Consider the following 27,581-nt stretch of genomic DNA (forward strand, 5'->3'; position numbering starts at 1 on the left):
TGGTGAAATGAAATATAAAACAGTCCTTGTCCATTTGTGAGTGCAGCATGACTACAGTTTACATTGCCAGCTAATCTGTGGCATGATATAGGTAAGTCATGTATCAGCCACATGAATCCTGTGAATCCACGGAAATTGTTTTAGGATATGTTATTAAGTAAATGCAAGTTCTTTTATCAATCAGCTGGATGTTAGGTGACGGAACGCGTGGGGCATCGCGACCCCCTGGCTGCCTTTGGTGTTCTGGTCAGGTAAACTGCTATGATTTCACTTATATATAGGCTACATGCAGTGTTCTTTACCTAATGGATATTGTTGCATAGGAGAGATTACCGTGCCATTGCGACAGTATGCACTTTAAATAGCTGATTCCTTTTGGGGCTTTTACTGTGTTTATTTACTAACACCAACATTATTATTTGGAGTCAGGGTGGTTTCTTTGCGATGATCTTACAACATTCATCCCATTGAGTCTTTTGTGTCTGTGTACTTGTTACACTTTTTAAGTGTTTTTAAATTGGTCAGTGTTTGTCAAAATATTTGGTATGTGTAAATAAAGTTTGATATTTTGCTTATAGTTTGGTTGTTCTGACACGCTTTTCTTGTACTTACATATGCGTGGTTTGTCACCTATGTGAGTATATGTTTTTTATGGAAATATAGCATGAAGAATGGGAAGAATACTGTATTCCAACCAGGAAGTGCTCACAAAAGTTCAATAGGATTTGGGGGTGACGGATTGAAAATCCAGTAAGTGCTGATTAGGTGTCCTTGGGTGGGGTTTGAGTGTCCGCAGTGTTTGGTTGTCTCTTAGTGGGTGCTGCAATGTGCAATATTACCTACCTTGTGTTTCATTTACTCTGTGTGATCAAATCAAAACAAAATGCAAGTTTTTAATAAGAATTACAAAGTTAGTATTTGATGCTGTTCATAAGGTTTATTGACTTGTAGACTCTATATTAGTATGAAACTGAGTAACGCAAGTCCTTTACTTCCTCCCTGCCATTAAACAGAAAGGGAAGCGAGGCAGGCTTTACAGAGATACCAATGTATTATTCTTATGGAAATGACAAAATGTATACAGAGGGAACATCACTGATTTCCTACAAATACACATGAATTCCTTTTCTGTTACACAGGATTGTTGACATTCATGTAACAGCTAAGCTCCTCCCTGTATGTTGGAAATGCTTACAAAATGGCAGCTAGAAAAAAAGTATGAACTGGTCTGACTGAAATCGTTGGGGGATTTATAAATTTTTATTTCACTTCAAAGCCTGTCATCACTTATAGCCTTTAGGGGCCTAATGAATACAAAGTTATTCAAGGCCTGTGCAGCACTGCTCATTATTACAATACCCAATGCAAATATTAAATATTAATGTTAAGCAGATGATTTGAATGTTGGCTACAGGGCATATTAAGGTAAAGAAACAGAAGTACAACATAATAAGATCAGTCAGCAGCGGCTAGTATGCCTGTTGACAGATTCCAGTGAGGAACTTTTTTATAGGATACAAATCAAATACTTTTTAGCACTAGATTAAAGCGTTTTCTCAAGATTAAAACTATTACCTTTACATAGCACACAATAATCATAGAGATGGGGCCAGCGTTTCCTGTTAAAAGAGAGTTTCAATAAAACCTGCGTTCTACCACTTCACTCGAAGCTTATGTGCCTGTTATAGATGGCAGTGCCATAAAATATGAACAAAGCAGTAATATACATATTGTATAGAAACTGGAGACATTTGAGTCCCGGAAGTTGGACACTAGTCACCAATCCTGCTTCTAGGTGATAGAGTTGAATCTTAGGACATCTCCCAAACATGTATATTTAAGTCCATACCTTGTATTTCTCATGATTCTTAGTTGTGCTGTTCCTCTTTTATTCAACGTAAAAAATTATGAATAAATTGACAGCTGGATGTCATCATTTACTTTGTCCAAAGAGCTTGGCACAAGCTATAGGAAATGTGGCAGAATGGAGTGTCCCCGCTCAGCCCACTTTTCACTCTTCCAAACTATTCATGAACACACAGCAGCTATTCAAACTCCCCCCAAACTATTCATGAAGGAACAGCAGCATTGAGACCCTGCTTTTGGTCTATTTTAGGGATTACAATAATTTACCAATGCCGACTTAGCATGGAGAACATTTTAGAAGTGTAATTATAGTGGTGGCACTTAGGCCACTGTGTCCTCAAACCCCTTCTCACCCCCTCCTGGACTGCTAGCTGTTAACACTGTATGAACTTTTGCATGGTCAGATCCGCTAACAACTTCCTTTAAGAGACTGAACAATGCAGCTGCTATCAGCAAGCCATGCAGAATTTAGAGACCTCCTTTTAAAAATATAATGTTGCTTTTTTACAGTAAAGACAGTGCTAGATGCTTTGTTACTTTGTTTCACTTTACTTATTAATTGTTCCTATAAGTCTTTTTTGCTAATGCGGGACAGACCTGTTCCCTACATGAAGCAGCATATTTACATAACAGATCTGCTTTAGAGGGCCATATGCTTCAGATAGTTATTGCCTAAATTATATCTAAACAGCTGTGTTTTCCAACTCCCTATAACATGTATTCCTGGCCCCATGTTTATTTTAGGAAAAAAGGTATATAATCCCCTGACATACACACTTAGGGGCACATTTACTTAGGCTTTGCGACACACTTTTTTTCAGACTGTGCCCTATCTTCAATGGTAAAATGGCTTGCACAGGTATTTAAGTAGCGGGTGCGTTTTTTTTTTTACGCAGCTGCGCTGGCTTTCATGCAACACAATTTAGGTGGCATGCCGTCAGCTGATCCGACTGATTCGGACTGAGTGCAGGATTTAAATTTCAAATTGTGTGCAAGCCCAAGCACTCAGATGCAGAAATAAAAAGATGGTGAACTCTGTCGGACCTGAGCAGGGATGCGACACATTCATGATGTGGGGTGCATGATCTTGATAAATAAACTAAGTGCATTGGAGTCGGACAAGTAAATGTGCCCCATAATGTCACTTACCATCTAGGGGGTAAAGGATCAGGATTACAGAAATCCACTTTTATATTCAATATGGTTTATTTAGTGCATGCATACAGTTCAAAAAGCAGGGTAAAACAATTTTGTCAACAATGACAGTATACATCATAACAGCAGTGGGACACGCAGGACCCAACGACAACAAATGTGAATGGGAAACCCCCGCACGCAGCGAGGACACTGCAGTGGGGTGGTAACATACCAAACCCATATAGAAAAACTGACTCCATAAGCCACTTATGACAAGTAATGAATAAGAGTAAAAGTGCAACTAAGTATAGAGTCTTAAATGTTACATTTTAATGTGTTCATGACACATAATGCTGGACCGACTAACCAGTCCTCATGAAGCAAATAATAAAGGTGAGGGAAGCTAAAAGGAAGTTAAGTGGGGGGGGGGACTAGAGAGGGACTAAGGGTAGGGGAGACAACATGATGGGCTAGAAACACAAAACAACTGTCACTCCCCGAAGGCTTCAGGCAAACAGTGCTACATAAAATACCAAAAAGAACCAGAGCGGCAATAAACTCCAATATATAAAAATGATATTCTTTATTGAAAATACATAGATACAACATATATAACCCTCAAATGGGAAAAGAATATAGATACAGTATATAGGGGACACAGGTAGCCCCAGATGGAAAAAGGGCAACACAGGAGACCAGTGGCTGCCCCTATTAGTCCAGAGTCCAAATAGTATAGTTATAGATAAAAGTGATATGGTCAAAGTATTAGACTCAAATACATTGGGCAAAAAGTGGCAGTAGTGCAGTAAGAAAAATATGAACCATACACAACACTGGAGGTACCGTCCAGTGTTAGTAAAAAATATATCAAAATACTATTGCACACTCACCCAAAAACATAATGGACAGACACTGGGCAGATCAGGGGAAAGCCAAAGGATGCACCCCGACGCGCGTTTCGCACAAATGCTTCGTCAGGAGGTGATGACATAGTGCTGCATCTAACATTTTATAGTTACCCACGGCATCCCTGCGTGTAGACGCGCCCACCACGTGACGCGCGCGTAGCCCTGAGGTTGCGCAAACAGTGCTACATAATCTGGTGTGCCTTTAAACACGAACCACGGTTGCCAGATTCTAGTGAATTTCTCCATGGTTTGATTAACCTCTGCCGAAAGCTCCTCCATGCGGCAGATATTAGAGAATTTGTGGATCCACTCGAGGAAGGGAGGGTGGGAAGAAATCCACTTTTAATCATTGGTAGATAGTACACAACATTCAGGTTGCCTCCAAGTACATTATAGCATTGGTCACTGGACTACTAGGGTTTGCTTGACTTTTGCGTCTATGGTCAGTGTTTGTGTTAGACTTTGGTATTTCTTGTTGATTATATTTTAAAATCTTATCCTTTTCAATTTTAGGAGAGCAAATTCCCAGCAAATAACCTTTAATATCCATACGGACAGTCTTTAAAAAAAATCTGTGAAGAAATGAAAATTAAACTGCAAATCTTATATTAACCAGATATGATAAATCACCAGGTGGCTTATATCATCCTCTGCATCTTTAAAATGAAACTCAAGCCTAAAAACTAGAAGAAATGTAATTGAATGAATGTGTAGACAATGGCATCTTCAGATTAATTCTTTGTACCATACCGACTCAGGGGATCCAGGGGGCAGCCTCTGTTCTTCTAAGACTGGAGAGTTTGCTTCCCTCATGAAAGGTTATTTTTTTAATTTTTTTCTATAAATGTGTGCCTCATTCAGGGTAGGAGGGAGTTAACCTTAAAATGTCCTCATGGGGACATTTCTCGGTTATTTAATCTGCAGGCTGAACATGTAGTTACAGCAGAGAGAGAGAGAGAGAAAGGGAGCGAGCAAGCGTGTGTGAGGGAGGTTTGAAGGAGAGACGCTCGCTTCCTACTCTCCCATAATCCTTAATTTGGAAGTAACGGGGTCCCCTCATCACCATATAAATAGCCCTTATTTAATCTAATTTATGTCCTGGAACAATTCCTCTGTGGCTTCTGGGCAGAATGTAAAATCTCTTCCCTGCTTTGTTTATTACAAATAGATTTTTCTGATTCTCTGTATCACAGGAGAATGTTCTGCCATTGAATCCTTAATCAGCTCAAACATGCTAAGAAAAACATTGATACGCTGGTAGTGCACAGTCAAATAATATTACATCATCTTCTGTAAACTCATTGCGGAGAGCTCTTCATCATCTGTGATTTGTACAATATAGACGTCAAATAGAAAATGAGAACATCTTGGTACAAGGAGCAGTATCTCACTGATGTCTACAGGCGACAACACATGGAACTGATTGTTCTAAAGCCGCAAACACACAGTGCCGTTATTTTGTCTTCAACCAAGACCAGAAGTAGATTGTAAATGGAGAACAAGAAAAAGGATATTCTTGTCCTTGCACATAATATGGCCTGATGCTTGCGGTCGGTCAAAGTCCTTGACTGAAATGCAAAAATCTCAGCTTGATCCATTTGTCATCTGAACCTTGTGGAAGTACCAACCAGTAAAGGCCTGTGCAATCGCTTCTAAATTGCCTCCTTAACTTGGCGATTGTCTTACCAGTTACGCCTGCCTTATCATTTGGGAAAAGGGGTTGTCCCACCATTAAATATTGTATCTCTCTGTTCACTTACTTAATTTAGATAATCAGGTAAAATATTTATCATGGTAGCCCCTGGTTTTCTATCGAGAGATCAACTACCTAATGTTGCGTACTAGTGGTCACACATGCCTGGTACATCAGTCACACTGCTCAGGTTATCTTAAACACTGGTGAAAGTGTGACTCCAGCTATTGTGTCACCAAATAAGAAGTGACTTATTCGCACTAGCACTCCCAAACTGTTATCCTATACAGAAATATAAGCTGACTATCCTAAGAATAGGTCATCAATATCAGATCATGATGAACCACCACCAGTTATTACATGACCAGGGCAGATTTTTATCTACTGGAAATTTTATTAAAGAGAACCTGTCATCAGGAATGGGATTTTTAGACAGTGATAGCTTCCAATACCCTATGCTATGCTTATTTTAAAAATACATGTCACCATTCTTAATCATTTCAGTAGTTTATGTAAGTTTAATTCACATTGCCTGGCTCCATGCTGGCAGCATGTAGTGTAGTGGGGAGGGGTAACTGCATTCTGTAAGGGCTGTCATCAGGGGAGGGTTTAGTGTAACTGTGTTCAGGGTGCCCTAAGGAGGAGAAGGGGCCCTAAGTCACAGAAAATCATCCTCCCTTCCCAGGTGCAGGGAACTTGCCATGCACACAGGGTCGGATTATCATTCTGTGGGTCCCCAAACGTCCTAGTGGTGGTGCTGGTGCCTGTGTTTCCTCATGCATTCTTCCTCTTCTCTGCACCATCCCACTCTCTCATCAATGCCTGCTCAATGCACATGACCGGAGGTGGGGAGGGAGCTACACGAGTGTGGAGAAGTGGAGACTGACAAAGGCACACAGGCTGCAGCTGCTCTTCCTCCAGGACTCACCACATGCTGCTGACAGGGAGCGAGGTAATGTGAATTAAACTTATATAAACTACTAAAATGAATGCTGACAAAGGCATTTTTAAAATTGGCAAAGTATAGGCTATTGGAACTTGTCACCAGCTAAAAATCGCATTCTAGGTGACAGGTTCACTTTAAACTGTACTAGGTTTGAGTGACAATAATATTCTTATCTTGTATTAATCCGACTTTGCAACTTGTAAAAGCTCATGTCTGCAGGCTTCAGAGCTGACATTTTACAGCATGTTTTACTGCTTCAATGTCCATTCACATTTTGTTCTTCTAAGGGCGTTCTATACATTGGTTACTATACATTGATCTGATGTATGAATATAGTCCATTAATACAATTACCTGGAGAGTAAACTGTAAAATGATGTTCTATGGTAGACATACTCTATAAGTGAGCACAGTTTGAGGTTAGATATTGCTGTTTATCTAAGTATCTGTTTTGTTTGTTCAGCGCTTTAGCTATCAGCTATCTGACTTTACGAATAAGGTGAATGCTCCCTTGCCAAGAACGCGAAGATGATACTCTAACTCTTGTCCAAAGTAAGCACATCTTGTCTGCTGTCAATAGATCCTGTCTGACTGTATTGTCAGAAAGACTAATACGTTTCTAATACACATACATCACTTTTAATAATGTTACCAGGGCAATATACTGTGTGTGAAGATACTAAATAGATATAACTTGCCTTTATGTATTTTATGTTCGTAGTTGAAAATATTTTATTTAGCCCTTTTCACAATATCTAAAATTCATTTGGTTATCCTTACCACAGGAAAACAAGAGCAACCCAAAAGTAACATGCTTAGAAATGTTGTGTGATCATTGGTGTAACCACCAGGTGTAACTATCAGGTATAGGACATGCTAGGGGGCAAGTCCAACTGGTAGTAATTAGTCACGAAACAGCAAAATGGCATGCAAACTTCAATTAGCCCTACTCGTATTTAGTATGATGTGTTCATCAATTATACTTTCACTTCAGGATTAATGTTTAATTTCATTTATATATTATGTTATTACTGTGCTTTGGTATCATGATGTATAATATGTGATACCTCTTGAGTTATCATGATGTGATACCAATATGCTGTACCACTGCTGAGTAGATTTTTTTTCTCAAATTCAAATGTATAACATTAACAAAACAGTAGAACATAGACAAATATTATCTAATAATCACAGGTAAAACATAGGCACAGTGAGTAGCACAGTAAAACAAAGGTAACACAAAAGTGTACAATGTAATTATCAGTCACAGAGTGAGAGATTCAGGTAAACTAGACGGGCAAGGGAAATACAGAAGGGGATAAGGAAGGAAAATGCAACCAAGTTTTCTGGAAATGGTCTTTTTGGGTTCATATTCAGGAGACTCTCCATCCAATGAAGTTTATTGACTCATCCCTTCCAGAGGTGAAATAAAGAGGGGGGGAGTCAGCTAAATGCCACCATGCAGCATTAAGAGATACCAGGGAGGAGACTTTTTGTAAGGGCCAAGACATCATGATGGTTTGGCAGTACCCAAGCTAGGTCTTTGTATGAAGATCTTTATGTCACCTCGCAAACCCCCTCTAGAACTGATTCCTAGTAGGGAGGGATTTTAGGACAACTCCATAAAATATGCAAGAGGGTCTCATCTTCACGCTGTTGGCATTTTCACGATGATGAAGATATCTCAGGGAACATTTTATGGAGCACATGAGGTACTCTGTACCACCTAGTTAGTAGTTTGTAGATTTGTGTGCCTTCAGTTAGATCTTATCTCTTTGCTATGTAGAGAGAGATGTAGAAATCCAGTTCTCTGTTATATGTTTGTTTGTTCTATATTGGTTCCTAACCGGGCATTTGCAGAGTATTAACAGGTACATAGCAATTTTATCTTCAGCCTTCTCATATGATGGCGACTAAAGAAATCCAGTTCTCTTTTCAGCATGTATAGAGGGACAAAGTCCTTGGGGAAGACATCAGTATGAGTCTGAGAGTGACCGCAATATCCTGACAGGACCTCTTTGTACACAGATGCCTCTGAATCCTCTTCAAGACCTGGATAACAGTGAAGATATGTCTAGAGAACTCATATAATGAGTAAGTTAGAGACCCTGCCAAGGGGACGCTCTCTTCAAATCAGGAGCAATCAGGGCCTCACCTCTTCACCAGTCATTTAGAATTAAGTGGCAGGCTCTATAGTGCCCTGAGGAAATCCACTGTTTAAAGACCAAATGAGAAAGACCTTGTGGGAAGTTGGGGTTGCCCATCATCGGAGTAAGAGAGGACTCATCGGGGAGGATATCGGTCTTAATTTTAGTCACTGAAAGACCGTTAAAGTAGCATGAATGGTAGGATGTTAGGTGATGGAGCTCCACCACTTTCTCTGAGGGGAGACATGATAAGGGCACCTGTGAGTAGGTCCATTCCACCGACACCCAGGTTTTAGTGTTTTGGTTCTACACCAGTCAACTTTCCTACACAGCTGAGTGGCATAATATTGAGCTCCTGAGTCTCTGGGGTTTATTAGTCCACACAAATGTGGACTAATAGCAACTCAGAGGATCTGGCATACTGCTCCCTATTGACCCCACACCTATGAATACATTTTGTATGTAGTATTTGTGGGCCTCCCAATACACTCAAGGGTTGGACATTACTTCTTGATGAATGCTAACTAAATTAGATAATTCTCTCTTAATTTCTTGTGCATGTAGGTGGTTCTGTAGTATTGAATGGGGGAGTATGATTGTCCTTGTCTTCTACACTGTCAAGATGAAATTGACTGATCAGTATTTGATACTGTGTGGAAGAGTCATATGTAAAATCCCAGGAACTGGGGAACATAGACCCACTAACTGATAGCAATGGAGGAGATCCCTGACCCAACTCATCTGGGAACGCGGGACGTGAGAGACTCCCCATAAGATGTTTACATCAGGGGACATGGCAAAGTTCAGGTTGCCACCCATAATAAGTATACCCTCCAGAAAATTCAGCAATTTTTCCAAGTATGGGGCAAGGACAGCCAGCTGCCCACAATTAGAGAGGTAGAGATTCATGAACGTGACAGCCTGAGAGAAAATCGTTCCCTTGACAAACACAAAACGACCCTCTGGGTCAGACCTACAGTCCATGAAGACCCATTAGATGCCATCTCCTAAGCTCACAGAGAAAGACCAGACATGTCCTATCTTTCTACAGGCTACGGAACGGTATGGTGCCGCACGTGTGCTGTACCGTACCGCTCTCGTATGGCGCTGCAAGGCCATTGAAGTGTATGGGGACGTATATACATCCCCCATACGTTTGTGTGAATGTAGCCTAAAAATGCACACCAGGTTTTGCCATTATTATTACCAAGGTGTAATTTTTTGCAGTTCTTATACTTGCCATGTAAAACTCATATGAGACTTGTAAGGGATTATAAAGAAATATGTTATGACTCTTGTCCAGCACTTTATTCTATCTGAGATATATTGACTGTTTTTGTTAAAGGAAACCTACCATTTCAAATGGTAGGTTTAAGCTGTAAACACCGAGCACCAGCTCAGAGTGAGCTGGTGCCGGTGCTTAGTTTCGTTAGTGTTAAAATCGCGGTTTTAACACTTTTTAAACTTTATGGCAGAAGCCGCTTCGGCGCTGCGTGCGACCGTGCGCGCGCAACGCCTGCGGCATTTCCTATGTAGGTGCGCGCACGATCGTGCGCACGCAGCGCCGAAGCAGTTTATGCTATAAAGTTTAAAAAGTGTTAAAACCGCGATACCACGGTTTTAACACTAACGAAACTAAGCACCGGCATCAGCTCACCCTGAGCTGGTGCTCGGTGTTTACAGCTTAAACCTACCATTTGAAATGGTAGGTTTCCTTTAAGCTTCTTCAAGCAGGTGGTTTGCCATCTCTACAGTAAAAAAGTCAGTCCCCTCTTCTGTGTTTTGGGAACCCTTGACAAATTTTGCAGCAGTTTCAGAAACACAAAAAATCATAGTATTAAAAGTACAGCAGAAACAGAAGAAATGGTAGTAGGATTTTGGAAAGTTGCCAACAATAACTAAGCAACCGTTGAAACATTTCAAAATATTTACTGATCTCACGATTTACTTCCTGAAAAAATAACACTTCTCCTTGCATCTACATTCCTAAAGTAATTTTCTAAACCCATTTTCATCTCCAACAAATTTAATTTCAATAGTGGGATTATAGCGGATATTTTACCAGCACTAAAATCAGTGGGGCAGATTTACTAATACAGACAGGCTTAAAATGTGTGAGGTATTGAAGTGTCTACTGCTGAATGATAGATCTGACAGATTATTAAAGAATATACAGATACGGGTACATAGTACAAACTATGCTATGGTCACAGATTATGATTGGTGGATTTGTTGGTGTACAATATATATTATAATGCAAAGCCATTCTTTTTCAAGCCAATCCAATTTCATTTTCACTTTCATGAACACTTGATAAAATTGGCACAATGTGAAGGATACACTATTAGGGTGCAGTCACATGCCACATTGTCATCGTTATCCAGCACCCGGTATCTTGCATCTAAACAATACAACACACTGGGTGCAGGTTACGAATCGTATGCATTTTACTGGAAATGCCTTAGGAAACGCAATACTAACGCGACATGTGACTGGACCCTTATAGTTAGAGTTGCCTTAAATAGTCACAGCACTAAAACTAATTGATTTATAAATTAAAAGTCCACCCAACTTATTCACATCTGTTCTCTGAATGGCAGAGCAGGGAGTCTATTACTACCAGCACTCTCATATAGTACAACTATATGGGTTCCGAATGAAGGACAGTTTAAAACACGCTGGAAGTATGTGGGTCAGAATCCAGTATCTCCACAATTCCTCAAACTGCCTATCTTTTTTACCAGCCGGTTCAGAAGAATAGTCCGGATCTCAACAATGATTTACTTTGGAACCAGAATAAACCCATGCAACACAGGTTGCGTAATGGGTTTATTCATCCCTGTCCAGTAAGCCATTGATTCCACAAGATATTTTAAGGTTTCTAGCATTAAAGAGATGGTTTCATGGTCGACACAGAATTAGGGATTAAGCATCTGAGTGCTGGGGGTTCACCTGCAGGAATCCCCATTAATCGAGAGAACATGGGGATCAAAACTCCCCTCAAGTATTGCAGTTGTGCACTCTATTAATTTCTATTGGACTTCTTATAGGAAAACTGTCTCAGAAGTCCCAAAGATCTGAATGAGCACTGGATCAAGGATGCAAATCAGTGTATAGGGCACTTTAGGGGACTTTCCATTATGGAAAAGTGAGCAATGGAAAGGGAACAAGTGTAAATTATGGCACAATCTTCTTACTTTTCAACAGTTTGTGCTATAATTATTCTGTGGAATTTTGGTATATGGGATAAATCATTGGGCAGTGATGACATTGACTGGTTTACACGTTGTTGCTTCAAAAACTGATCACTTGCTGCATATTATGTATCTCATCCTTTCATAGAAATCATTGTCACAAGATTATGGCCATACCTTTAACGGTAGTGTTATCATCATCAGTGTATATAACCAATGTTGTTTTCTCTTCCATCCTTCTACATTAACCTTCCAGTCTCCTTTCTGATCATTGTACGTATCATTGTACGTATGTATCCTCTATTACAATACCGCTATTGATTTCTATAAAAACAGTTTAATGTTAAAATGACATCACAAATCTTTTCCTGTCCTTGAGACTTGGAGTCTCCCTATACATTCAGCTTCCAAGGGACTAAGGAGGAAAATTCCATCTGTTTAGCTGTTCCCTGGGGAAATTCCTAACTAAGAATTAAATGTGGTTATTGTAGAGAAAAGCAATAGCAGCTGGATGGTAAATCCAATGAATGAGAGCATGATTAATATACAAATATAATTTATAACTAAGTAAATCAGGATTTGCTGTCTAAGAGCCCTTGTTGTCAAGTATAAAAGCATAATTAACATGTAGATATTTTTATAAGGAATTCAATTATCCTAAAGAGCACACACCTGTCAAATGAGGTTAGACCCCTTTACCTTGTTGTAAAATTCCTTTTGGAAACTGACTAAGGGAATAGATGAAACCCTTTCCGCATCAAAAATAATGACCCATATATTTTATAATTGTAACCCCAGCCAGAATTTTTTTTTGGTCTCTGTGACAATTGGATTTTAAAATTTTGGGTTGTCATAGAACCAGGATTAACACTAAAGCTTCATTGCAGACACCTTTGATAACTGTTACAGCTGATCATTGTAGCCTAGGGCTAAAGTACAGTAAGTTACCAACATCCAGAGGTCCGTTTATAACTAGGGGTCATCTGTAAGTCGGGTGTTCTTAAGTAGGGGACCGCGTGTATATAAATGTGTGTGTATATGAATGATGTAGTATGTATATTTTTAAGCGGTACAGGGGCCCCATTAAGAGGTTTGCTATGGGGTCCTGCCTCTCCTAGTTACTGTGCGCCTAGAGGGGTGTTGAAGGGTGTGTTGTTAGTTTGCACCACATTTATTACTGAGATGCGCCACAATTCTGTCGTAACAGTATAAAGTAAAGTTCATCAAGAAAAACTAGTTGCTACTGTGTGCACATCATGAAAACTGACCAGATTTACTAAGAGTGTGCGCCACTATTAAATAATGTGGCGCAACTTGCACAAAGAAAGTGTAAACAAAAACTAGGAACATTGCACCAGTTTTTATATATCTGGGCTTATGTGATTAGAACAGTTGTCACCTCTTTTCCTCCCTCACAGTAGTGATTTTTCTAAATGGGCATCAGTCCAAGAAAAGATTGAGATACAATACTTACCTTACTTACCTAAAGCACACAACTACTTCAGCTAGATGATGATTATAAAAGAAAGTTTTCTGATTCAGACTGAAGGTCATGGGGGATTTATCACAACTTGTCTGTTAGTTTTCTGTTGTACCCTGAAATAGTCACAATTGCTCACATTTCAATTAATTTGTCTATTAGAGAAAACTAGGTGATGGAAGGAACCTAATACAATAACTGTTAAAATTGTGTTATTAATATAACAAATGCATTCTTATCCAATGCAAACCTGACGTTTACAGAGAGATCCATCATGAGTTAATGGGAACCATTAGGGTGACTAATGTCACAAGACATGATGCCAGTATGAATGAAAGCCCTGCTCTGAGGATATCATAATACCTCTCAAACTCTGTGCATAGAAGTGACAGGCTATATGTGTCGTTGAATGAACCAAATTCATGGAGGGCAATGTGCCACCCTTAGCTGTGACAACTCCATAGCACCAGGAGACCCTTTGGCAATGCAGATGTTTCCACAGACCAGGAGAGGAGGCCATGTTTCTCTACTACATAAAAGGGGTTGTCCGAGAGTATCAATAAATTAGGGACGGGCTAGAGCAGGCTTTAAAAAAAAAAAACCCGTCCCAGCCCGTCCCTAATTTAACCCCTTTAATTACAGAAAGTAGAGATGGTAGGGACACAGGATCCTGGTAACTCAACATGTCCCTCATCAGATTAAGTTCTGAATTTGTAGAAGAGGACTAAGCACCATTGCTACACCTTTGGTACTGGTCTTCCTTACCGGTTGGAGATGTGATGGCGCCGGTAATGCCTTGTTTTCTTTAGTTTAATTTAATTAAAGCTTAAATTTTAATTAACTGAATTGTAATATTTATATTAATGACAAATGCAAAAAAAGCAATTTCTTTCTCAAGGGAGGGGAAGCATGGAAGAGCGATGGAGAATTGGTGAATACTGCATACAGGTTGCTAGGCATTCCTACCTGAAATATTATCACTTTAGTGTCAGTGTTGCAATGTTATGTTTAATATTAAAATACAGTGAGTAGAAGATAGGTCAATGAGAATAACTTTTCTTGTTGCTTGTAGATGTGGTAAAAGATGATTTTGAGCCATCATAAGATCTAAGTACATGTTTGTGCAGAGGATCGTCATTCAATCTTACTCTTTTGAGAGAAGATGGATTCTCACAGAGAGCCCATTCATCATATTCCCTTGATCTTATCAACTTCACTGGAGTATCATCTATAGTCTCTTATAGCTTTTTTCTTCTTGATTGCAATGGCTATTATCGCTGTCTCTATTTTATTATTACCGGTCACACTGCTCTTCTCTCTCTTTCTGCATTATTAATCTATGATTTATAGCATATACAGCAATTCAGGGCCGCCAATAGGAATTTTCACGGTGCTTCTATCCTGTGCACATCTGTATCCTATCTTATACTACTATACTACGTCACAAACATACTTTTAACCCCTTCCCACCAATGACCAATTTTTGTTCTTTGTATTTGCATTATTTCTTCCCCCTTTAAAAATTCATAACTTATTTATTTTTCTATGTACATAGCTGTATGAGGGATTATTTCCTGTGAAACCGATTGCACTTCCTAGTAGTGCTGATGGTATTTAAAATTTCAAGCCATATACTGGGAAGATGGGAATAAAATTGCCCAAAAAATGTTTACTTTGTGTCACCATATTCTGATGCTGATAACCATTTTATACTACAGCGTAAAGAGAAGTTAATTACTGTAGGACAAGATGATGTTTTAATTGCTACCATTTTGGTGACTGTATGACCAATTAATTACTTTTTTTTTCTTTTTTATGTGTTGCAAAATGTTAAAAAAGTGGCAATTTGGACATTTGGGTGCTATTTTCTGTTACAGCATTCACCACTAGGAATAATCGTTGTTATATTTTGATATATTGGGAATTTGGGAAAATGGCCATACCTAATATGTGTCACATTCAGAGGTAGTGGATCCTCTGAACCACCGCGTACGATGACACAAGCCAGCACCTGGGACCGGAGTCCAAGTGGCACCCTGTCTTCACCAGAGCCCATCGCAAAGCAGGATGGTCTTTCTGCAGCATGTCAGGTTTGCTGGGGAGAATGCTGGAACTTCTGGTTCTTCTGGTGGTGCTAGCAGCGTTCTCCGACCTCCAGCGCATATCCGGGCAAACTCCACCTCTCGTCCGCTACCAGTGGTCTCTCGTGTGTGCTCCGGGCAGCGGTTGCTTAGACCTCACGCTGTCTAGTAGTTGTGTTCTGAACTGCTGAGACTTGTGGTACCTCTGCATGGTGCCTGCTATTTTGCGTGGTTATTCTGCACCATGAGGGGTTAATTCTCAGAAGTTGTCCAGCTCCTATCAGGTTCTGGAGGTGGGGTTCTGGCTGCATAAATTGCAACTTCACTAGTCACTTGTGCCAGTGTTTGAAATTCCTCTCTGCATTAGGTTTGACTTGCTCTGCCTCTGAATTGTTGTGATCTCGGCTAGTTTTTTGACATTGACACTTTTCTTACTGATTTTGTTCTTGATGTACCCTCTCGTTGTGACTCCGGCTAGTGCAACACCCTCGCTGATGCAAGGCAGAGGAGTGGTTGCGAATACGTCCCACCATGTAGCTTGCAGCCTGTGTAGGGTCTAGTCAGCCCCACAGCATATCACTACATCACACTACATAGTCCTTATAGGACACAGGGGAACATTGCAGTGGTAGACCCTGCCTGGTAAGGCAGGAGTTAAGTGTTTTGTCTGATGTCATATGTGTCAGCCAATCACATGTATTAAACTCTGTTTCTCTGAGCCGAGATGTAATTGGAGGAGTAGCCACCACCTGACCAGTGGGGAGTAACAAAACCCCTGGCCAGGAATGTTCTAGAGAGTAGTTCCAGTCAGACCAGAGAGTCTGAAGAACACTTGTGGAGAGCAGTCAGACCTAGGAGTCTGCAGAAGCAGACTGGAGTTACTCCAGTACAGACTCTGTACACCTAGCATACCAGACCAGAGCAGGAAGAGCCTAGCCCCTGCCTGAAGAGTGGAACTTATAGCTAGTATAGTGAGGAAAGGGGTATCATCCTACCTTTAAGGGTGATACCTGAAGCAACCCAGGACAAGCTGAAGCATCCTTTTAGGACACAGCTACCTCCCAGCCTGCCCTCTGCATCCAGGCTGGCGCTCTACATCCTGTGGCTCCCTCCAACTGCATCTCAGCACTCCACTACTCTGTTAAAGGCACGTTGCTGCGGTTCCTGTCGGTTCCAATAAAGAACTGTAAGTTGTTTTTGTTCAACCTCTGCCTCCGTCTGGTCCCTGCTACTATGGCTGCCATCATCACAGGCACCCTGTCCACTACACAGAGACTTATACTCTAGACACCAAAGGGTTGCCCCAGGGAGATCCGCTATAGCAGCCTCTCCCTCATCATTTCTTGCCAACACCACCCTGCTGGAGACCTGCCAGGCTGTAGGACAGCCCTCCGGTTTCCCATACCAAGCACCGTGACACTAGCGTGCCTAGGCCGCAACCGCCAGCCACTCAGGTACTGCGGGCCCCGGCTGACTCCAGGCCCCGAGAAAAGTCTAGGCCCGGGTGGGGGATGTTGCAAGTGGCGTCACGAAACACAGGATATATACTTCTGTGCCTTATTCTGGCACTATAGACTGTCATTTATTGCAAAGACTGTTCTGCCTAACCCTGCTGCCATCCGGGTTTAGGCCCAAGTGATTGTGTGCATTTCTGCATTGAACTGTATTACTGCTGCATCGCTCCAGCACTCAAGAGGTTAAACCCTGCAAAGAACTTTGTCAGCTCTGCTACATCCGGCGCTGTCACGCATTTTACCTCACGAAACTGTGTCGCAGCAAGTAATTCCAGCCCGCCAAAACCTTCACTGGCGGGAAAACCCAGAGGCATCGCTAAGCTCCGCCCCCTGCGCGCATGGCGCGAATCCTGCCTCAGCTGTGGCTGTGGCGCAGCAGAAAATTCAGCCCGCCACAGCTCCTGGTGGGAAGGACTTAAGCCCCGCCCTCTGGTGCGAGAGTTTCCCGCTCCACCTCAGTGCAGAGAGTGAACCGCTGACCGCCTTGTGGAGTGAAGACGCAGCCATCCTAGCAAGACCGAGGCCTTCACCTCCCATTGAGGAACCGGAGTTCCTTGAGGCCTTTGAGACTTTAATCATTGTGGTAGCGCACCTCATCCGGAGACCTTTTGCTGTGCACCGGCTGCATCGCGGTACAACTCGGGCCTCCTTTGCGGACACTTACCTCCGGTCTGGGATGGAGAGTGCACTTCTACGCGCATCGAGTTTGCTAGCTGCCGGACTTCTCTGCAATAGGTCCAAAATGGCGGACCATCCTCAGCAGCCATCTTCCCCGGCTGGGACTCCGGTTCAACCCCTGCAGAGGACCCTCTCTACTATCGGTGTCCAGGTTCCGTATGCACCAGAGGGTTTTCGTTTTGTTTTGGGGAACCTGCCGGAGCCAGACCAAGAGGGAGGAAAACCGCTGCTATTCCCCTGGGCTCCCACTGCCCTGGAAGCTATCTCAGAAGAGCCCAACACTCCTGTAGCCATTGCTGACCGTCCTGCGGAGTATCCAGGACCACCTGCTAAGAGGCCCAGGCTGTCCGGTGAGAACGCCCTGCCAGCTACAGAGGTTACCACCGCCAGCCCAACAGCTCCCCCAAGAGCTACAGTGCCCCCAGCTACAGAAGGTCAGCCAGAGAAGTGCCTGTCTCCTTCCTTTGCTGAGATGCCTGCCGCCGTAGGTGACCTCCCTGCTGTTCCAGCTCCAGCTTCTGGGTGTTCCATGTCAGCAGTTCCAGTGTCTACCACCAGATGTCTTCAGGTGACAGATCTCAACACTGCTTTCTTCACCCAGGCTGATGATGTCCCTGCTGCAGTTCCTGCTCCCATGCCTGCAGCCATTGCTCTTGAGCAGCAAGATTAACCCCTGAAGGGCTGTAGCCCACTTCAGGTACTGTGAATACTGTGTACATATGTATATTTATTTCTGCTATCCCATTTGGGCTGAGTGCCCCTACCCTATAGAGCCAGAGACTTTCCTGGGACTCTCACCCTTATTTATCTCAGTCAAGAGACTCTCCTTGAACTGCCCACTGTCATGTGCTATGATAGCACCCCTTCCTCTGCCACAGCAGAGATTCCTTCAAAGGACTCTGTCCCTCTACACATAGAGGAGACCCTTTGCTTCTTTTATTGCACTTTTCCCCACATCAAGGGCTGTACCCAGAAGATGGACTTTGCCATTAAAGACCTTCTGTGAGACTTTTGCCAGATACTACAAGGAAAAGTTGCTATTTCATTGCTATTGTCTTGCACTTAATGCCTTCCTTTTAGGTATGGACATTCTGCATGCACTATTATGCCTTTTCCTTTTCAGGTAAAGAGACATTTTATTCTGCTATGCTGTGTAGCCTACCTCTGTAACGTTTGTAACGTTTAAGATGTGTACCCATTGAGCTCCTAAGCCAATGTGAGTTTACAAAATGTTTGCACACTGTCAATTTATGCCAGTAGTTTGCACTAACCTTTTATAGGCTTTTCAGATTGTAGTGTGGCTGTGTCGGACCGTCCAATATGTAAACCCTGACCGCTATCTTATGCCTCAAACCGAAGTTTGTAAGTGGGGGTAGTCCGTAAACTGCGGGTCCTTAGGGGACCGGGGGTGTTACAGAGATAGCACCTGGATGCCACTCATACAAGGGTAAGAATGTCAGTCGGCAGGTACTTATACATTTGTATAATGTTTTATTGTGTCACATATGCCAATGTAATGCATATATACACTATATATTTGTCGCCAGGGAAGAAGCATTTATATAACAAATATACAGGCCCTGGTGCAAGGAGTGCATTACAGTACATGACACCAAACCTTTCCTACTGTACAGTTTGGTTTAATGGCGTTAGCGACCAGCTGTCATACTTCGCATTTACATGTCCTTGTCTTAGTCCGACACCAACCCAGGTGCCTGTCTCCAGGACCATGGGCGGTTTGTCCCTACAGATCCTGTAGCCTGCACTCCACAGAAGTGCCCCTATCTACCTCTGCGCCCCAATCAGTCTGTAGTCGAGCTGAGGGCGGCTCTTTCAATTGCCCCGGGGGTATGCAACACCCTCGCCGATGCAAGGCAGAGGAGTGGTTGCGAATACATCCCACCATGTAGCTTGCAGCCTGTGTAGGGTCTAGTCAGCCCCCCAGCATATCACTACATCACACTACATAGTCCTTATAGGACACAGGGGAACATTGCAGTGGTAGACCCTGCCTGGTAAGGCAGGAGTTAAGTGTTTTGTCTGATGTCATATGTGTCAGCCAATCACATGTATTACACTCTGTTTCTGTGAGCCGAGATGTAATTGGAGGAGTAGCCACCACCTGACCAGTGGGGAGTAACAAAACCCCTGGCCAGGAATGTTCTAGAGAGTAGTTCCAGTCAGACCAGAGAGTCTGAAGAACACTTGTGGAGAGCAGTCAGACCTAGGAGTCTGCAGAAGCAGACTGGAGTTACTCCAGTACAGACTCTGTATAGCTAGCATACCAGACCAGAGCAGGAAGAGCCTAGCCCCTGCCTGAAGAGTGGAACTAACAGCTAGTATAGTGAGGAAAGGGGTATGATCCTACCTTTAAGGGTGATACCTGAAGCAACCCAGGACAAGCTGAAGCATCCTTTTAGGACACAGCTACCTCCCAGCCTGCCCTCTGCATCCAGGCTGGCGCTCTACATCCTGTGGCTCCCTCCAACTGCATCTCAGCACTCCACTACTCTGTTAAAGGCACGTTGCTGCGGTTCCTGTCGGTTCCAATAAAGAACTGTAAGTTGTTTTTGTTCAACCTCTGCCTCCGTCTGGTCCCTGCTACTACGGCTGCCATCATCACAGGTACCCTGTCCACTACACAGAGACTTATACTCTAGACACCAAAGGGTTGCCCCAGGGAGATCCGCTATAGCAGCCTCTCCCTCATCATTTCTTGCCAACACCACCCTGCTGGAGACCTGCCAGGCTGTAGGACAGCCCTCCGGTTCCCCGTACCAAGCACCGTGACACTAGCGTGCCTAGGCCGCAACTGCCAGCCACTCAGGTACTGCGGGCCCCGGCTGACTCCAGGCCCCGAGAAAAGGCTAGGCCCCGGTGGGGGATGTTGCACTAGTTTACCACTGTTCTGTGTTTTATGTTTGTCAGTCTGTTCGTGTTTCCCTTCCCACACTTATCCAGTGTATTTTGAGTCTTCAAGTAGTCGCCCCACGGTTTAGCGTGGGGGGCTATAGGAAGGGACAGAGGTTGGGGCAAGCCCAGGGCACACTATATCCTGTCTTCTGTGTTACCCAATCCTAACACAGCGTGGTACCACCAGGTCGTTCCACAGGTGTGACTTGTCCGTGGTGGCAGCCAAGGTCGAGGTACAGGAACGGCAAGCAATCTCGTAGTCGATGACAGCCAGTAGGCCAGGACAGGCAGCGGAGGAGCGTAGTCAGGAACGGAACCGGGGTCACAACGGGAAATCACAAGAATAGCGCAGGGCATCAGACAAAGCTTTCTCTAAGGCACAAGGCACGAAGATCCGACGGGGAATGCTGGGAGAGGCTGGCTTAAATCAGTTTCTTGGGAATGGCCAGCACCAATTAGAGGTGTGCTGGCCCTTTAAAGGTGCACCCCCTAGGAAGTGGAGACGCACGGGGCCAGTTACCAGAGCAGGAACACGGACAGGTAAAGTATTGCGGGGAGCTGGGGGCCACGGGGAGGCACGGGTGCACGGGGGCAACCGTGACAGTACCCCCCCCCCCTCTTTGGCCTCCCCCTTCTTGGTTTGGTGGATCATTTGCAGGAGGCCACGGTCCAGAATGCTATCCTCAGACTCCCATGATCTCAGACGCCAAGAAAAGCGGTTAAAGATGACAGGTTTCAGGAGAGAGACATGCAAGGAGTTCTGGATGCGCATAGTGGGATGAAGGTGGAATTTGTATGCCACAGGGTTTATGCGCATCACTACCTCGAAAGGCCCCAGAAAAAGTGGTCCCAGCTTGTAGCTGGAGATTTCCTGTATAAAAGCCACACTTTGTCACCCGGAGAGAACACTGGAGGAGGACTGCATTTCTTATCGGCCTGCATTTTGGTGGGGGCAGACCCCCAAAGTAGCGACTGACAAATCTGTTACCAGATAGACCTGAGGTCCTGCACTAACTCTTCCACCACAGGAACATCCGAAGGAATGGACAGAGGAAGAGGTGGGCGTGGAATTTTTCCGTAGACAATAAAGAACGAGGGGAAGAGTCCAGGGAGTTATAGGAGAACTCTGCCAATGGCAACAAAGTGGACCAATCGTCCTGATGGGCAGAGACAAAATGACAAAGGTAACAGCCCAAAGTTTGTTTAACTCTCTCTACCTGTACCTGTCCATTAGAATACGGAAGGTACACAGAAGAGAAGTCCAAATTCACTTACAGCTGATTACAAAGAGATCGCCAGAAGCGGGAGACAAACTGGACCCCTCGGTGCCAAACGATATGGAAGTCCATATGGTCGAAAGATGTGGGTGAAAACACGCTGGCAAGGCGAGGAGCAGACGGCAGACCTGGCAGCAGGACAAAAATGAGACATTTTTAAGAACCGGTCAGTTGCCACCCAGATGACGGTATTCACCGAGAAAGTGACAAAGTCTATGTCCACATAAGTCCATGGGCAGCTGGGTATCAGCAACAGCATCAGGAGGTGTGATGGCTTATAACAAGCACAGGAGGTGCAGGAACCCACAAAATCCTGCACATCTAGGACCAGATCTGGCTACCAATAGTAACGGGTAATGAGGGCTACAGAACGCTGCACCCCAGGATGCCCAACCACATGAGAGCAATGTCCCTAAGTCAAAAGGGCAGGTTGGACATAAGTCTTGCCAGAGAGCATCTGCCTTGATTTTCTTCTCTGCAGGATGAAAGTGGATCAACAGGTGAGAAGAAAAGTGACCAACGGGCTTGGCTAAGGTTAAGACATTGGGCTGTCTGGAGATACAGGAGATTCTTATGATCCGTATGCACACAGACCGGATGGCGAGGTCTCTCCAAAATATGTCGCCATTCTTCCAGGGCAAGCTTGATGGCCAGAAGTTCTCTTTCTCTAATACAATAATTTCTCTCTGCGGGAAAGAAAGTTTTGGAAAAGAAGTGTCAGATGAGACTTCGGCGCTTGGGCCATTTCTGGGTGAGCACCGCCCCAGCATGGAGGAATCATCCACCTTGAGATGAAAGGACTTTTCTGTGTCAGGCCTAGTGAAAACAGGAGCAGAGGCAAAGGCAGACTTTAACCTAGAGAGGGCCTCTTCAGCCGTTGAGGGCCAGAGGCGGGGGATGGCGCCCTTCTTCGTGATCGCCGCGATGGGAGACACCAGAGAAGAGAAATTTGGGATAATCTGTTGGTAATAGTTCGCGAAACCTAGGAACCTTTGGATGGCTCATAGACCGTCTGGACGCGTCGACTGCAGAACAGTTTAGCAGGATCCATCTGGAGACCTTTGTCTGAGATTATGTAACCAAGGAAAGGAAGGCTCCGGTGGTGAAACAGACACTTCTCAAGCTTGGCGTATAGACGATTAGCCTGTAGGCGGCCAAAAACTTGCCGTATGTGAGACTGGTGGGTCTTGAGGTCTGGGGAAAACACCAAGATGTCGTCTAGGTAGACCAGGACACATATATGCAGCAGATCTCCTGGACCCTGGAAGACAGCTGGAGCATTACAAAGTCCAAATGGCATCACAAGATACTCATGTACAAGTGTTAAACGCTGTCTTCCATTCATCACCCTTGCAGATCTGGATGAGGTTGTAGGCTCAATGAAGGTACAGCTTGCAGAAGACCTTGGAGTCAGTAATCAAAGAGCTCAGTAATCAATGGCAGAGTGTAGCAGTTCTTAACTGTGATCTTGTTAAGCCCGCAATAATCAATGCAAGGACGGAGTGACCCATCCCTCTTGGTCACAAAAAAGAAGCCTGCACCAGACGGAAAGGAAGACTTGCATGTAAACCTTCTCTGCAGGTTCTCTTTAATATGGCAGCGGTCTTGGGAATGGAGAGAAGGTACACCCGACCCCGGGGAAAAGAGGTACCTAGAAACAGATCTACAGGGCAGTTGCAGGGACGTTGTGGAGGCAATGTATCTGCCTGCTTCTTGGAGAACACATCGGCAAAGTCCCAGTAACACGTTGGTAGGCCCTCCAAAGGCTTAGGAGTCGAGGGGGAGGGTACTGGTAGAGGTGCCATTATACAGCAGGACTGACACCCTGGACCCCGATGAAGAATTTCCCCTGTCATCCAGTTAAGGACAGGTGTATGGAGCTGCAACCACGGAAGGCCCAGCAGGAGGGATGAGGTAGAGAGTGGCAGCACGTAGAAGAGCAATCTCTCCTTATGCAGAGCACCGACTTGCAGGGAAATTGGCTCAGTGTGGTAACGGACCGGATCAGAGAGAGTGTGTCCGTTGACAGAGCAGATGACCAGAGGATTCTCTAGAGGGAACACAGGGAGGTGGTGCCGGGAGGCCAGAGCGGCATCCAGGAGTCCAAGAAAGCAGAGACTTGGATCTGAGTGCAGGTGCCAAAGCTGAGGAGCACAGGAATAGTAAGATGTGGAGAAACTTTGCTTACACCTAGGGAGGCTTCTCCCAGGAACCCTAGGTGCTGGTGTTTCCCGGACATTGGGGACAGACAGGACAAGACCCAATGAAGTGCTCAGGACTGGCATAATACAGGCAGAGGTTCCCCTGACATCTTCTGGAATGCTCCTGGGAGGAGAGTCTGACTCTATCCACCTGCATAGGCTTCTCTGCAGAGGGTACTGCTGGAGACTGGAGCGGCCTTTGGAAAGCAGGAGACAGGCGAGGTAGATGTCGTGGACGGACTTGGGGTTGCTCATGACCTAACTCCTCGGTACGCTCCATAAACCGCACATCAATCCGAGTGGCTAAGGTGATGAGACCACTCAGGGTAGACAGCAGGTCACGTGTGGCCAATGCGTCCTTAACTTGAGAAGAGAGACCATTTTTGAAGGCTGCGGACCGGGCCACATTGTTCCAGGAAAGTTCAGAGGCCAGGGTACAGAAATGGACAGCATATTCTCCCACGGATGTGTTCCCCTGGCGCAGTTTCAGCAGCGAAGTCTCAGCAGAGGAGGCCCATGCAGGCTCTTCGAACACGGACCGGAATTCCTCAAGGAATGCCGTGTGAGTAGCCGTGACTGGATTGTCTCTGTCCCAAAGAGGGATAGCCCAGGCCAGGGCCTTCTCGGAGAGAAGACTGATGGTAAATGCCACCTTGGATCGCTCCGTGACAAATTGAGACGACATGAGTTTAATGTGCAGGGAGCACCAGTTAATAAAGCCCCTGCACAGCTTGGGGTCCCCACCATACTTATCGGGCATAGATATTCGTAGCCTAGGTTCAGCTGCAGGCAGGCTAACTGGAGCAGTAGGAGAAGCCGTGGGCCTTGACGCTGTGGCTGGGTTGCCAACAATTGCTGCAACATAGCGGATCTTACTTTCACGTTCGGAGGTAGTGGATCCTCTGAACCACCGCGGATGACACAAGCCAACACCTGGGACTGGAGGCACCTGGTCTTCACCAGAGCCCGCCGCAAAACAGGAGGGTCTTGTTGCGGTGTTCCACAGGCGCAACTTGTCCGCGGTGGCAGCCAAGGTTGAGGTACAGGAACGGCAGGTCAGGGTGGGCAGGAGGTCAGGACGGGTATCAGAGTCGGGGACATAACAATAGGTCAAGGCAGGCATCAGAAAAAGCTTTCTCTAAGGCACAAGGCACGAAGATCTGGTGGGGAATGCTTGGAAAGGCCGGCTTACATCAGTTTCCTGGGAATGGCCAACACTAATTAGTGGTGCACTCGCCCTTTAAATCCTCATGTGACGGCGCGCGCGTGCCCCATGAAGCGGGGAAGCACACGGCCGGCTGCCGGAGTAGGAACGCACATAGGTAAAGTATTGTGGGTGCCCCCGCAACCTGTGACAACAGGTTTATGATTTTTTACATTTATTTTTATATCAGTTCTAGGGAAAGGGGGAAGATTTGAACTTTTTAACATTTTTTCTACAGTTTTTTAGCCCTCCCTAGGGTACTTTAACCATAGTGGGTCTAATCATTCCAACCATACACTGCAATACTATTTTATTGTATAAATCTGCATAGATCTGCCTAAATGACAGGTCTTTTACTGTATATAGAATCCAGGCTGTCCTAGTTACAGATCGTTGCTCCCTGTTGATTTTAGCTTTTAAATGCCTCTGGCAGCATTGCTGAAAGCATTTAATGGGTTACAAGCGGGGTTAGCCACAGGCAGAGCCCTTTCTATACTCTCTTTGCCACCCATCAACGTACTACTAATGTGGTTTGTGGCATGGGGTTAAAACTATCTTGGACCCCGAGATGTAAAGAAATTGCTCCCCCTGCCAACATTTTAGAGTTTTTAAGAAATACATGTTTAGTGCATAAAAACAGCAATATAAGATGTAACAGCAATATAAGATGTAGCATGACATCTTTTATTTGAGGATATGTCCTTTTCCTTTTCATCTTCCACATGGCCGTCATGTCAGCTCCTTACTTCATCATCATCGGCTCCACTTTCTTATCACAAACGTGATACTGTTCACCTGCTCCCCTGGAGATCAATGTTTCCACACTAACCAATATAATAACGATGTTTCTACAGTGGCCAGTACAGTAACAGTGCAAACAAAGTAGCCATTATCTGAAATGTACCTCCACAGTAGCCTACATAGTCACAGTGTCCCCACAATAGCCAATAATCACAATACCCCCAGTAACCAATAGTAACAGGGCCCCAAGGTAGTAAAAAACCCCCCAATGGTGTCTGCATCCTATGTCCCACTGATATCCCCAAAGCACAGCAATGACACCAATGGTACGGCTTGTGCAGCTACAGCACGGATGGGCTCTGGTAAAACGCATAGGAGCTCTTTTGTTGATTTTAGAAGGAAGGAGGCCATGGATGACAAATATAAGAAGATTACCACCGTGCTTGGATCTATTTGTAATTGTCCCTAGTTTATCTACACGTTATTTTGATGGTAAATTTCCTTTAAGCATGAAATATTTTGCATGTAAACAAAGATCACTGGACAAATAATTTCTCTACAGGTTTGTACTTTGGTTATGCATCCAGTATTTTCAATTGCTTACAACACAGATGACAGATATGAAATCACAAATGTTGACATTGAGCAGCATAGCACCATGTTTTAGCCTCTTTCTACAGGTTCGCTTTTTATCAGAACGATATAAAGAATGAGTCAGTTTTCTTTTAATAGAAGAAACATCCCCGTGGCAACAGATTTGCCGATTTTATATGTTTCCATCCATATAGCTGTAGATTTTGATGTATTGTAAGTGTTTTATATTCTTCACTCACGGATATCCTTTAGCATCTCCCATTGATGAATTGAAGGGAAATATGCTGCTGTCAGCATAGATTTAGCCCCTCTGGTGTTATCTCCCAGAATTCTTAGCAGCGAGGAATATAAACAGCAATCTGTTCAGCAGTTGTAATGTCAGTGACAATGTGTGTTCTTATGATAATGGTCAATTTTCTACTACCTGATGTCATGTACTTTTTATATTTGGAAATGAAATACAAATTCAAGTTCATGCAGGGAAGAGGGCACAGAAGAAACAAAAGCAGATTTTTTTATCCAAAAATTCCCCCCCTTTGAGGTGTGATCAGACTTGATAAACATTTGAACAAAGATTTTATTCATTTACATATAGTTTTATGAAGTTATCATTGGGCATTTATTATTTTTCACGAAGCTATTCATTCCCCTTTAACGCAGCATAGGCCATACCTAATATATGAGTAGGTGCAGGTCGCCCTATATTTTCGGCTCATGGCTCTCTACAGTTGACTCCATTAGGGGACTGAAGTCAATCTTAGTGAGCTTTCAAACCAAAAACTGCCACCAGTAGTAGAGATGAATTTAACTTTGAGGTGTTTGGATCACACAGAAGAACATTTGTGAGATGCAGAACAACTGAAAAGATGCTGGAAGATGCATGATGCCATCTGTCACCATGGTGGAGGTTATGTGATGGTCTGGGGTTGTTTTGGTGCTGGTAAAGTGGAAAGTGGATTTATACAAGGTCAAAGGGATTTTGAAGGCTATCACTCCATCTTGCAATGC

At 44.0% G+C, this 27,581-nt stretch overlaps 1 long non-coding RNA gene across 2 annotated transcripts in view; it reads right to left on the minus strand.

Moving 5' to 3' along the window:
- Nucleotides 1-4,089: 4,089 nt before the first annotated feature.
- Nucleotides 4,090-27,581, minus strand: part of LOC140127663 (uncharacterized) — a 62,873-nt gene continuing 39,381 nt past the window's right edge. Inside the window, exon 4 of one of the 2 annotated variants that reach the window (XR_011855047.1) lies at nucleotides 4,090-4,220. This is a non-coding gene — a long non-coding RNA (uncharacterized lncRNA). Of the gene's footprint in view, nucleotides 4,221-4,253; nucleotides 4,484-27,581 lie in introns of those variants that run through there. The other variant, XR_011855048.1, reaches the window with a different exon arrangement.

Source organism: Engystomops pustulosus, chromosome 1 (genome assembly GCF_040894005.1).
Source record: "Engystomops pustulosus chromosome 1, aEngPut4.maternal, whole genome shotgun sequence".
Lineage (NCBI taxonomy): Eukaryota > Metazoa > Chordata > Amphibia > Anura > Leptodactylidae > Engystomops > Engystomops pustulosus.